The 14,893-nt window shown below is 34.5% G+C and overlaps 1 long non-coding RNA gene across 1 annotated transcript; it reads right to left on the bottom strand.

The window, feature by feature from the left end:
- Positions 1-5,808: 5,808 nt before the first annotated feature.
- Positions 5,809-13,832, bottom strand: LOC141517896 (uncharacterized). The gene is made up of 3 exons (XR_012477024.1): positions 13,660-13,832; positions 11,048-11,168; positions 5,809-5,863 (listed from the first exon to the last, which is right to left on the bottom strand). It is a non-coding gene; the product is annotated as an uncharacterized LOC141517896 (long non-coding RNA).
- Positions 13,833-14,893: the final 1,061 nt, after the last annotated feature.

Genomic DNA, 14,893 nt, shown 5'->3' with positions numbered 1-14,893 from the left:
GGTTGATCATTGTACCAAAATCTTTAAGAATTATTTATTCCTACATTGTTGTTATTGTGTATAAATTGTTCTCCTGAAAACTAGCCTTTTATAATTTTGTCCCTGGGGTATTGGGGTCAAGTTTGAAAAGTAAAAGAATATGAGAAAAGTCAGCCTATCCCTTCTCTTATTAGAGTTCAGACTACCCCAGGACAGAAACTGGACTAGATTGAATGTCTGGATTCAGAGTAGAAGGGCACTTAGGAAGGAGTAGGGACCCAGTTCTTTAGGTCCAGTAACCCTTATTATTGCTATCTTCCCCCCCTTAAAAAAGAGATATGGCCAACAGGAAGCAAGATCTCTGATATATTATAAACTATCATCTGAAGAACCATGGTCCAACTGCTGAGGGAAGCTAGAAAGATATCTGCTAATAAAACATAGTAGTGGTTTTCTATAAGCTATATCATTCTTGGAAATCTGCACATGACATGTTCAGTCAGAGCATCAGATAAGAGAGATCCAGGAAACAAGAAGAGGCAACAGAACTAAAGAATCAAGATATTCAGCGATCTGTTACAACTGGTTTCCATGATCTATAGATCATTCTTACTAGTTAGCCCCTCTCTCATCATCAGACCCTTCTACAATTTCAATTCTCCCCATACTGACCCTGAGGTCCACAATTATAGGCTTCCTACTGATTTTTTTGCCCTTGCTGTCAAAGAGAAAGTTGGTATATTATTTTTAAAAAAATGATGACTGATTCTATGCATTTTGTTACATAAATATTTATCTATAGTAGTGGAGGAAAGATCTCTCCTCTGGTATAGATTACAACTTATACATGCTTTTGAATTGCATTTTGTTCTTTTCCATATCCTCCCATAAAGGATCTCCTCAATGCGTTGGAGGCTTTCTTCAGGGTCTTTGAATATTTTATAAATACCAAATACACAGGCTGTTATCCCTCACTCTTAATATATAAACAGTACTCTTATTTAGCTCATACATTTCACAGTTTACATATAGGCATGTGATGGAAAAGAGGGCAGAAGGTATGAAGTTTACTTAATAAGTTATTTAAATAGGGTTCCTATTGGACCAAAAGATAGCAAACATATGAATCACAAATTCAGATTTAAATTAAACTTTAAAAAAATTGCCGGCTATATACAAGACACATAGGTATACAGAGACATTTTGAGTATGCAAAAATGAAAATGTAGCTATTGTGACTCCCAGTCTCTGGAGGCATTTTCCCTTGGAAAACTCTCTTAGGAAGCACTCCCACCCTCCGAAAGGGAAATCAACAAACACAACTTATTTGTGTCCCATTGGACATCCTCTGAGTCTGTGGCTCTGTGACTAATATGCCTCAAAAATCACACACAGAGTACACCTTAGGGAGAGATCTATGATGAGTCTGTTAATTCAGGTTCAGTGGCAGCTGTTTGCTTGATCAGTGCCTTCCAAGGTTCCTCCTGTTCTCAGAACTGTGACAGTAGGGACTAGTGTGTGACAAGAGAAAAGGTTTAAAGGAAGAGGAGAGAATGGCTAGTCAGATGGAGAATCAAGGAAACAGCAGATAAAGGTAGCAATATCTTCATATAAAAGAATCCCATCTTAATTATTTACTAGCTAAGTCTCTTACCCCTTTTCTTGAAGTTGGTGTGAGCAGGAAGCACTATTTTCTTGTACCTGAGTCACAGATCCTTTAAGGATACTAATAAAAACTGCCACACTCTCATTACCATTCAGACAGGACACCTTCCTCCAGACAAGTCCTGCCTACCATGGGAAGAAGGCATGAACAATACTGATAATCAAGTGAAGCTGCCAGATATTTCCAAGTCAGATTTGATTTAAGAAAAGGGGGGGGAAAAGGAAGGAAAGATTGGTAGCTTTCAATTCCCCCCCCCGAGGAAAAATCTTATCATCTCTTTTCTTCTTTTGACCATATCTAATTGGTCAGTGATTCTGTTTCATGACAAAAGTCACTTATTGACACTGAGTTTTGGCTTCACATGGAAAAGCTATTTTGCAATGGAGTTATGAGTTTTCTAATTAGGGTTTGTAGAGAACTTTGAGATTCATTTTGGAAAGTCACTATAGAACTCCTAAGTAGTATTATCATAATGCTTATTGAGAGGTGATGAATAAATTTCTTAAAATAGTCTTATTCATTGTTGTATGGCTGAAAGCATGCCATACTAAGTCTCATTCATCTTGGATATAGAGTTTCTTGAAGATGAATGGAAAGAGGAAATTAGTGGAATTTGGAGTAGCTTGTGGAGAAGAGAACAATTTGGGAAAAAAGGGTTCATTTTCTTAGAATGACAAATGCTAGAAAATGCCTTTAGCAACATTTACACAGACTAGGTAATTGTAATTCTAACAAATGGGTGTCGATTGGTGTTACCTCAAATTCCCCTCAAATGGAGAGTCTAAGGAGAAGTTTTGACTTTGAAGTAAAACCAGGCACTGCAGCTGAAGAATATATTCATGGCCCCTGAGACTGAAAATTGTAGGTTATATACTATTTAGTAGCTATTGTCATTTTTTCTTGTGTTTCTTCAGATTGTCCTTACCTGACTCCTTTAATGGAGGATTCTACATTGGTGACTCTGGTAAGCAGCCAAGAGAGAAGGTAGTTCCACTAGATGATACTAACAACGCCTTGAGGTTCATATCTATATAGCAAGGGAATATGAATCATGGCATTATGAAATAGAAATGAAACAGTGTTAGGAAATTTGGGGTTTGAATTCTGCCTCACACAATAGTTATTGAAACTTATTAAGTCAAAGAAGAGCTGTAGTCTTCTCATTTGTAAAATGGGATAATAGCATTCTTTGCCAAAAAAAGCCAAATAGGGTCACAAAGAGTTGGACATGCCTGAAATGACTGAATGAAGTGCTTTGTAAATCTTAAATAACTATTTAAATGCAAGCTATTATTAAAGAATTGTATAAATGGATAGAAATAGAGGTATTGAATTGAGATGTGCTAATTTGAAGTTTGATAAGAAAAAGATGAGAAATAATAAGATTGCTTGAAGGGAGCAGGTGGTAAAATGGTTTTCATCCATTTGGCTTGCCCTATGTAGTCTTTTTGGGGCAGTGCAATGGCTAGAGTGCTGGGCCTGCATCAGGAAGACCTGAGTTCAAATCCCAGCTTAAACATTTACTAATTGAGTAACCCAAAGCAAGTCACTTAACCCTCTTTGTCTCAGTTTTCTCATCTATAAAAATGATCTAGAAAAGAAAATGGCTCCAATGTATTTGCCAAAAAAACCCAAAACCTCAAATAGAGTCATGGAGAATCAGACATGAACGAACTGACTGGACAACAGGCTTTTGAGTTTCTGAATCTATTTTAGGAGAGCCTATCATGTCCTAGGGCTTGATACAATCAACATTCAATGTCACTAGAAACCAGGACATCAACTGGAGATGGTCACGATTTATAGGAAATCTCTCATTCCCTTGAACTTTACATTGGGCATCCTCCATGACACTGGTAAGCTCCTTTAGTGATTGTAGGTCTCTCTGATGCATACTTTATTTAATACTCATAATCTGAGGACCATCTTTGTTGGTGAATCCATCAAGGGAACTTGTATGCTCTTAATAAATGCATAGAAGACACCTTCTTGGAGAAGAATCTTTATTTCTTTTTCACCAGGCCAAATCAAATTCTTTTCAGAAGTCACCAAGCAAAAATCATAGTAGGATCTTGACTGTAAGAATGTAGCTTGCTATAGAATATTGTTTGTGTAAGCATGCCTGTTACATTCTCATATCTTCATTAAAGATATCTTGATAAATGTGTAAGTTATTCTCAATATTTTCTATGTATAAAAAGTAGACATAGGGGTTGTTATTAACTTATATCTTTTTTTTTTAGTAATAATGCTAAAAATTGTGATTCTCTTCATCAATTGTTCAATAGCTTTTCCTTTTTTAGGTAACTTGAATCACAATTTCTTAATGTCCTCAGCATTCTCATTTCCAACATGAATCTCCACTGTGAATACAAATGTCCTAGATGTTCTACCCATCTTCATCTATTCTAGTTCTATTTCTTTATATGATACATGGGGGACTGAGATTTTATCATGAAAATATGACAATTTTACTGTTTTAGGATTATATGTTTGAAGACAGAGGGGACACCAGTTGTCATCTAGCCCAACTTCATTATTTGACATGATAGGAAACTGATCTCAGAGAACTTAAATGATTTGTTCAAGGTTTTATATACATACATACATATACATATACATATATATGTATAATCTATGTAGAAGAGAACAGAAATAGATTTTGAAACCCTTCTCAATGACAACTAAGCCAATATTCTTTCCAGCATAGCTTGCTTATTCAAGATGAAAATAGTTTTATTATAGAAATACTATTTTATTTTTGATCTGTTTGTTGTATTCCTTCTTGGGTCATCTTTAAATATCCTTTGTATCATATGGTTTAATTGAACCTCATCCCAAACTTTCTTCTTTTAACAACTTCTTGCTACTTTTGTGAGATGAAACCATTTTTTACCATTCTTTGTATGATTTTTATTGAGTTTATGTATTAAAATCATATTGTATTTGGTTACCACAACCTCTCTGCTTGTCAAAGAGATCAAATATTTGCTAGTTGAAGCAGTTTTTGGGTCCTTTTAGCCTCCTCAATCACTTGCCCAAGATCATACAGCTAGTGTGTCTGAGCTCAGATTTGTACTCAGGTCCTCCTGACTCCAGGGCTGGTGCTTTATCCACTGGGTAACTTAGCTGCCCCCATGATTTTTATTCGTTATTTTTCATTTGGGTCAAATTTGATTTTTACTTTAATAATTAGATAATCTTACTACATACTGATGATTCAGAAATGATCCCGACATTGGTTTTAAGTTATTTCCATTCTGTTAAGGTGTGATCAACTTTATTTTTTTGTTTTATTATTCAGTCCTTGCCAGGTCCAGCATCTCCAGACTTTCAGATAGGTAAGTAAGAGGTTCCTCTGTAATCTATACACATTTGATTTCTTTTATTTCTATATTCTAAGCCATATTACCCAACATAGGACTACATAAATTATAATAATAATAATAGTAATGAAAATTATACTAGCATTTATATGGTGATTTAAATTTTACAAAGTGCTTCACAAATGTTACCTCATTTTATCCTCGTAACAACTTAGGATTTTATAAATTATCTTAATTAAGGATAATTATCTTAATTTTATAGTTGAGGAAACTGAAGTCCCTGTTTGTTTAGTTAGTAAATATCTAAGGCTGAATTTTAACTTAAGTCTTCCTGACTCCAGTCTGATGTCTTGTCCATTTATACCATCTAGTTGGTTTCATGGGATCATATTTTTATAATTGGAAAGGACCTTATAGATCATTCTATCAACCCTCAATTATTTTATAATGGAGGCACAGGGAGATTGTGTCTTCTCTTTGGCCACACAGAGAAGATGAGATCTGAAACAAGGTCTTCCTGATGCTAGGTCCACCTCTCTACTCTTTACACTGTTTTTTTAATCATCTGCCTATTTGACTTTTGCATTGAAGCTACAAGTGATAAAGTATATGTTGACTTTATTTAAAAGATTTTAGGAAGTTTTTATAATTTCTTTCACTTCCTATCCTCTGCAACAAATATTGTCTCTTAAGGTATAATTATTTTCATGGTAGTCTTTATGTTCATCGTGAACCCCATGTTGAAAAATAATATTCTCTGTGAAATTATGTTTCTAGTTGTGTTTATATGCATGATTAATATAAATTCCTCCAACTCCTTTATTTACCTTTCCCAAAACTGTCATCCTTCCATTTAGTGCCATGACTTTCTTTTGTCTTCTGTTTTTAATTACTATAAGGATATAAAAATTGAAGTAATTAAATTCTCTCAATAAAATATAAATTTCTTGATCACTGGAAGAAAGGATGTAAACAAGCAATTATTAAGTACTTACTATGTCCCAGGAAATTTGCTAAGAACTTTATCTCATTGGACTAATAGCTCATATTTAGAGTATCTATAATTTACCAGTTTATAGTTAATATAAAAAATATGATTATTATCAACCTCTTCCATTTCTGCTATTCTGTTCCTCTCATTGCCTGAGGAGAAGGGGGTTATACAGGATGGAAAACTAATTTTAATTTATCTGTTTTATGAGTGCATTGACTAAAGAGTTCATCATTTAATGACTATCCTAGTGGCAAGGATTTTTTTTTAACTTAGCTAGACTGGTTCTTGGAAGATAGGTCTCTCTTTAGAACTATCTAATTCTATAATATAAAACTGATGGATCATTTTATGGACTTATCTGTAACTTGATGGGAGACACAGTTAATGTTTTCTTGACCAAGACAGTATTAGGACTGGATCTGAGTTCTTTAGTCTTTTGGTTCTTGAATAGGTATACAGTTTTGTTTCTCTCCAATTTCATATCAGAAACATCAAACATAGCATTTGTAATTCTGCTTGCTATAGGTGATATGTTTCTTTGGATTTTTTCTCATTTTTATTCTATAAAGATTCACACTATGGTGAATTTATCTCCTACAGGGACTTGATACAAAATTTGCCAAAATTGGACCTTTCAGTGAAATGTAGTGGTCCTTCATTTTTCAAAGAGGATCAGTGACATCATGGAGCCTCCACTCTTGTGTGAATCAGCTTTAAGGGATGTACAGTTACACAAAATCTTTCTCTTCCAGTGTCATCAAAGTCCAGTGGCAAGAAAAAAGTCAAGATGACTGACAATAGTCCAGGATACAGTTCATGACTTTGGCATTTTCTATGACTGACCAAGCTCTAAGAACTTGACAGTGCTTCTACTACTTTCATTGCTGTTGGAACAAATGGTTTTCATCTACCCATTCTGCCAGGAGATATCTTCACATCCTTGAGGTAGAAATCTTCTAATTGAGGCCTGTTGGTTACCCTTAACCTGAGGAGGGGAGAAGGGAGAGATGAAGGGAGGGGAGGGAGAGGAGGAAGGGAGTAGAGGGTAAAAGGTGAGGAAGAAAGGAGGAGGAAGGAGAAGGGGGTGGGGGGAAGAGTTATATTGAATTAACATCCACAGTTATGGAGATAAATTTGAATGATGAGCCAGTAAAGGAGAATGAACAGGAATAGTAAGCCAAAGAGGAGGAGAATCAAGAGAGATGTGCCATAAAAATGCAAGAAAGAGTGAAATAGTGACTTTAGCTTTTTAAGGCCAGTGGGTTAGCCATCTGAGTCAACCACAGTCAGGGAGGCAATTAGTCAATACTTAAGCAGATTTTTCAAAATCAGTTTCTCTTTCCACTTCAGTTGAAGAGGAGAATTACCTTCTAAAAGGTCTCTCTGAGCAGCTATACTTTGTGCAGCTCTGATTACTCAGAATAGGAGATCAAATAGGCCTGTTGGGGTCAATCTTCTTGTTATTAAGAAAAACTGACATGTAGGAGCTTTTAGAAGGTGATTGATTATAGTGATTTAAAACAAAATTTCAAGTAAGAGATTCCGGTATCTGAAGCTTAGGTGGAAAATTCTTTATCCTCAGTAATTGTGACTTTTGAGATAAACACTGACTTCCTAAGATGTTAGACCTTTCTTTCCCTTATCAAATGTCTCCTCTTCTTGCCACTCCCCATATAAACTATATTATAAATAAAAGTTTCAAATTGTCAAAGATGCTGAAAATGCAAGCTTTCTCTAATTTGACCCTTTTCTAGTCTTCTCATTCATGTACATAAAGTCTAGCAGTGAAATCTTTGGGAATGGGGGTCACCTAGATGTAAGATTTGTCTGGGTTATAGACAACCTTGATTTGGTAAGTTTTATGTGTAGAAAATTCCATAAAAAATAACAACATATTAATTTGACATAGGGGTAAGACATTGACAAAATGTAGCAACCCAGAAAAAGGGCATTCCAGAATGATGAAAAGACTTAGATTTTTTTTTTTAACTACATGAAGGTCAATTAAAAGAAGTTGGATTGTATAATGAGAAATGAAGACAAGTCTTGGGGTGCCATGATTGCTATCTCTGAGTATTCCCTCTGAGGAAGAGGTATTTATATTCTTCCATATGATCCTAGAGAATCAAAATTGGAATAAAAATGGAAGTTATTCAGAGGAAAATTGAGACTTTATTTTATTTTATAGAAATCTTTCTGAAACTTAGAATGAATCAAAATGGAATGGGTCACTTCATATTCCTTCTCATTGATGGTCTTCAAACAAAGGGTAGATCACTGATTGTGTGTGTTGGAGTCAGGATCCTTTATCAAGCACAGATTAGGTCAGACAGCTGCTGCTGCTGGCTTCTCTCCAACTCTGAAATTCTGTGATATGGGTGATGTATAATAACCCTCATGGCTTAGTATGGTGATAGGGAGAGAAAAGAGAGAGATGTTTGTGAAAAGAGACAAGGGGCAACTAGGTGACCCTGGAGTCAGGATGGACCCAAGTTCAAATTCAACCTTAGATGCTCACCCAACTGTGTGACTCTGCTCAAATCACTTAACCCTGATTGCCTCAAAAAAGGAAAGAGAAAGGAGTCAAGTTTTGGTCTCAATGGTTATTCAAATTAAGGAGAAATGTAACATTTCTTCACTGTGTGTTTCTGGCCCCCTCAGAATTCTCTTTTCCTCTTTCTTTTTTTATATACAGTGAGAATGATGCATGGTTCTTGCTTCTCCTCATTTCACAGAACTGTGATGAGAATGTCAGAAATGAAGTAGTTATCCTTTGCTCTGAATTTCTGCTCTTAAAAAAATTACATTGAAATTGCTCTTTGTACACAGTTTGTTTAATCGAGTTCTATAATTTTTTCTGCAATTTCTGTGCATTTCTTTTGTAAAATCACTTACTAACTTTAGAAGACTTTCATGTCAAGTTAAAGAACTGTACTCATATCTCTGAACATTATAAAAAGAAAAGATTTAGGCACTGTTATTCACTAAAGAACAGTCACAGTTAACTTTGCTCATCAGAAATACTTCTTGAATATGGTAGAATTGGAGTTTCTTTTAAAGTGGTGTCAAATTTAGAGTACCTAACAAAAATGCAGCTATTTTAAGTATTTCACTTTAAATAAGAGAGTTTAATTCCTTATCTTTCCTTAGAGGACTAAGAAGACAAGATATATATATATATATATATATATATATATATATATATATATGTAGAAACTTATAAAGTGCACATTTCTTACTATATCGGTGTTATTACTTTCTGGCTAATATGACAAATTAGTCTTTAGAAGATCTGGTTCTACTTTATGCTGTCATTATCTAGGTTTGGATGTCTCATTTACTTTCTTGGGGCTGCTTTGTGTTGCCCTCTTTAAAATAGAAGGATTTATGCCATATTCAGAGTATTTATAATTTTTCTGAGTTATAAATGGGAAGACATTGAGGAAATCAGAGATTTTTTTTATTATATAAATATTTTATGTTTTCCAATCATATACAATAGTAGTTTCTAACCTATCCATTTTGGTAAGCTTTTGAATTTTACAATTTTTCCCTCTACTCTCCCTCCCCCCCCCCCCCACAGAAGACAATCTGATAATTTTTACATTGTTTCCATGCTATGCATTGATCAAAATTGAATATCTTGAGAGAAAAAAACATCCTTGAGGAAGAAACAAAATATTAGAGATAGCAAAATTATGTAGTGTGTAAGACAACTTTTTTTTTTTTTAAATTTGAAGGTAATAATCTTTGGTCTTTGTTTAAACTCCACAGTTCTTTCTCTGCATACAGATGATATTCTCCATTCCAGATACCCTAAAATTGTCCCTGTAAGACAAAGATTTTTTTAAGGAAATATTTCTTCACTGATAGTGTCACTGACTTCACACCTTAAGCAATGAATTTTTTTTTTTAGGTTTTTGCAAGGCAAATGGGGTTAAGTGGCTTGACCAAGGCCACACAGCTAGGTAATTATTAAGTGTCTGAGACCGGATTTGAACCCAGGTACTCCTGACTCTAAGGCCGGTGCTTTATCCACTACACCAGCAATGAAATCTTTTTAAAGGACCTTACCAGGAAATTTAGTGTGTATGTAATCTTTTTTAAATTTTATCACTTCACTTGATGAATTAGATTGCTTTTTGGAAAAAGGGTTGAATGTAAAGCATGTATTTCCATATTAATTCAAATATCCCCTCTTATCTCAATTATAATATTGATGTTTTTAAGCACAAAAATTATAATAAAATCCATATATGTATGTATGTATGTATGTATGTATGTATATATATATTTATATATCAAGAAGGAAGTTGTCTTCATTACTGGGCACTCTATTTTCATTTAATTTTCTCAACCTTTATGGAAAGTAAATTAGATAATCAATGATTTGATCTTACATAATAATTTGAAAACACAAACATATTAAAATATACTATGTAGTTAATTCCTTTTTTTTATTTCAATGTCTCCTTGACTCCATGGAGTTTGAATGTTTCCTGGCTATGACATAACACCATATATTTAATGGCACTCCCTAGGTAGAATCCTAGGATCATGAATTCATAGACTGAGGAATGGAAGGGGCCTTAAAGGTCTAATCTTGCTTATTAAAAAGCTGAGTTACAGGGGTGGCTAGGTGGCACAGTGGATGGAGCACCGACCTTGGAGTCAGGAGTACCTGGGTTCAAATCCGACCTCAGACACTTAATAATTACCTAGCTGTGTGGACTTGGGCAAGCCACTTAACCCCATTGCCTTGAAAAATCTAAACAAACAAACAAACAAACTGAGTCACATAACCAACTTGCTTATGGTCACAAAGCTAGCAAATGAAGCTAGCAAGTTTGATGTATATTTGAACCCAAGTCTTCCTGATTCCAATTTCAGCCCTCTATTCATTTCTCTACATACAAAGGGATGCGTTTTTAGATACTTCCAGAAAAGTTAGTAAATACCTGAAATGAAAAAAGGTGTCAACTGTTTTTTTTCAGAGTATAATTACTGTGTTTTGATTTGCTCCAAAAATTTTTGCCTCAGCTACTTGTTAGTAGCAGAGATAGTCTCTCTAATGTCTCTTACCTTATGGCAATGTTCATGAGGTGAACTAAGCCAGTTGTTCTGCAACTTGTGGAGGCTTTGACATATAGAAACTATTTTCTCAATAATCAGCATTGATGTTTTATGAAAAGCTTGTTTTGTTCTGTGAATTGAGAATAAAACATTTTTTTTAAAAAAAGCAATCAAAAACAGTCATGAGATACAAAGTTGTTTTTGAATTCCTTATGTTGATTGATTGCATTTGACATTAGTGACTCTTATGATGTTTTCTCCTGTGCCTTCAAAGCCACATAACTCTATCTCTTTACTTTTTCCTCTCTCATTCCTTCACTCTATGTTCTCATCTTAACCCTTTCTAGTTAGTGGTCTCATAGAATCTGACCTTGGCTACTCTATTCTTTCTCTCTCAGCTTGGCCAGTCTTGTTCACTTCCCTGGCTTCAACAGCTGATAGTGAGAGGTGTAGGGAGAAAAATAATAAACTGAGATTTGGACTAGTTGAACTTATGGACTTCTTGAGGTGGACTGTCTTGTTGGAGATAAGCGCCAGGCAATTGGAGATAGAAAGCATAAGGATAGATTTGGAAATCATCTGTTGATGGTTCACCCTACACCTCTTTTGTCTTTATTTTTTGTATTTTGGCTAGGGGTGTCATTTTGGTAATTTATCTTTTGACCCTCTCTCTCTTTCTCACTTCTCATGTCCAGTAATTACCCAGTCCTATTGATTTCACTTCCATGACATTTCTCACATTTGTTACCTGTTTCCTTCCTTCATGATCACTAATCTAGAACTGACCTTTGTTATCATCTACTTTTATTACTGAAACAGCCTTCTAATAGTTCTTTCTATTTTTATGCTCTCATTTTCTATTTGTCCTTCATTTCACTCCCAAAGTAATTTATCCTATGTAAAGAAATGTAAAATCATATGTCAGTCCTTTGCTTGGAAATGTTCAATACTTCTCTATTCCATAACAAGAAAATTTAAGCTTTTCTTCCTGGAATTTGAGTCCTCCATAATTTACTGTTACCCTTTTTAACCTTATTTCATATTACTCAAATGAGAGAAGATTTATAAAGTGCTTAGCACTTAGCATATAAGAGCTTATTCCCTTCCCTTTTCCTTCCTCTCCTTCTACAAACACATTTTTTACTACTCTTTGCAACCCAAAACAAAGTCTGTGATTTTTACTCACATTCTTCCTGCTTTCTGCTATTTCTCTTCTCTTTTTGGCTTGTTGAATTTTTACCCATCCTAAAAGGTCCAATTAAAATGATACCTTCTCCCTAGAGCAGCTTTTTCTGATCCTTCCTGTTGGTAATGACCTTCCCCTTCAGATAACCTATAATATTTATTTTACAACCCTAAGGGATCTTAATCCACTTAGTATTGTGTATTATTTGTAAACTTGACCTTAAACAGAAGATTCTAGTTAACATGGATTGGGTGCAATTTTTTAATTCCATTCATTCATTCATTCATTCATTCATTTATTTATTTATTTTAATGAATCACTCTTTTTGGTTTGTATTCCCACCTAGAATTTCTCTTGAGAAGTTCATAATTTTACCAATGTCTTCCCATCTACTCTCTCAGGATCATCAGAATTTGATTAATATATAGTTCTCAACAGAAAAGATAAAGAGACCTCATGTCTTATGCAAAAGCTCAGGTTAATAGAAATCAGATATATATATATATATATATATATATATATATATATATATATATCCATCTATATTTCACACAAAAATAAAACATAAAGGGCTCATATCCAAGCTCATATAAACAGTTAAGATAACTTTCTTTCCACCTACAGTTGCCCTTCATCTCCTCATATAACTGTAACCTTCCAGATTTAGAATACCATCTTAGAGCTGAAAATTCTTCAGAAAGGGGAAAAAACACACTTTTATTGGAAAAAAAAGAGAAAAGTACTGGAATTACTACAGAGTCATCCTTTTTGAAGGCAAGGTCTGGATTTGTTTCTCCACATTATGGTTTTGTCCTCTACTGTATCTTGTCTGGTTCTTACCTGGTCCCTGATCTCCTTTGATTGATCAAGAAACTTCTTTATTTCTCTCAGGGAGGTTGGATCCTGGAATTTTCTCTGCCACATTACTATTACTGCTTCTTTATATTTATACGGCCTCTAACTTGGTTTAGGTCACTTGGATATACCTCACCTGGCTTTCACAGTCCCCTGATACACATGATTTCCTAGAGGAAAGTCTATGATCCAGGCCTGTGACCTTCCATTTTTGTAGACCTTTCTTGAAACTGGAGTCTTTAGATAGCCAGTCATCTTCACTCTGGCTGCCTAAGTTCTAACTCTCTTTTTCTCTGTTGTTTGCTCATGTTTGAAAGCAGATAAAATCATATAACTGCTTATGATCAAATTAATCATTGTAAATATGGGGATAACAGGAATGCAACACTTACTGAAGCATTTTCAATATGAGAAAAAGACAACATTCTTTAACCTTTTCAGTATGGAAATGATTTTGACTAGGCTTCTTCTGGGCATACTATGTGAATATGAGGAATTGCTTATGTTTGTCTTATTTGCTTACCAGATTGTAAACTCCTTGAAGACAGGGATAGTAACTAATCTAGAATTTCTATTTTACCTAGTACTTGGCATAATGATCTCCCCAGTAGATATTTCATAATCATTTGCTGAATCAAATGGCATTAGATATCCAATTTGTTGACTGTATTCACAAAATTAAGTTTCTGCTGAAATGTCGTCAAAGGAAGTTTTATTCCTATATCAAAAAGTAGAAAGCAGCTGCTTCTTCTGTCCTCTGGCAATAGGAAAAGAAAGAAAACTGAATTATTCTGGGAGGGATTTAGGAAGACCTTTCTCATTACAAGGGGTTTGAGATCCTGAAAAAGATTATACAGTCTTTTTGAAGGCACTTAGCTAAGCTTATGGGAAACAAAGAGAAGGCAAACTATGGCTTTAGAGTAAGAGAGTTCATGGACTTAATGAGAGGAGAAAGAAAAAGAACAATATGTTGTGATGTGGAAAAAGACTAAGATAATTAAAATGTATGCATTTACACATTTCTAAGTCAGGAAAGGAATAGGCTAAAAGGATAACAACACATTCAACAGAAGGAGAAACAATGAAAATTTGAGTATTTTGTGTTTTTAAAAGGACAAACAGATTTATGGAACATTTTAGGATTGATGGTGATGGGTAAAGTAATTCTTAACTTGTTAAAATGTAAAACTTGAGTATATATTCATGACTATATGACTCAAACTCTGAGGATTCCCTTTTTCTAGAGATTTTTAAAGAAAAGATTGGTGACTATCATCTACTTTGTTTAAGGCAGATCTAATCTTAGATCTAGGAGATGGCCAAGGCAAGTCTTCTAGTCTATAAAGTATAAGGCCCTGAATTATAAATGTGCTTTTTTATTGTGTCTTTCTATGAGTGATCAAACTTGGACTCTTTGACCAATACTTCCCCCCAATGGAGGCCAGTCTCTTGTGAACAATACCCATTTCAGAGTAAGAAAGAGTTAAACTTTCCCCTAATGGCACTTTCTTTTGGGGCTTTTGGTGCCCTATTGCTTATTTCAGGCAATATAAAGTTTGTACAGTTGACATTTTCTGACTCAACTCCTCCTATAATTGAAATTACTTTATTAAACAAGCTTGAATCATTTCAATTACTTGGTGGCCTGGAGCGTTGGTGGCATACATGATGACTACATGCTGATTAAATTAGAGGTAGGGCACCCCGGAAAGATGCACACACCAGAAAATGGCTTTCTATTTTTTCCAATATAAAAAGCCCTCTCTAATTCATATTCAGAGGATAGATCCCTTTGGGTTGTATATTAATATTCA

Source organism: Macrotis lagotis, chromosome 3 (genome assembly GCF_037893015.1).
Source record: "Macrotis lagotis isolate mMagLag1 chromosome 3, bilby.v1.9.chrom.fasta, whole genome shotgun sequence".
Classification (NCBI taxonomy): domain Eukaryota; kingdom Metazoa; phylum Chordata; class Mammalia; order Peramelemorphia; family Peramelidae; genus Macrotis; species Macrotis lagotis.
Note: the sequence above shows the minus strand (reverse complement) of the source record. Positions and strands in the feature narration are given on the sequence as shown.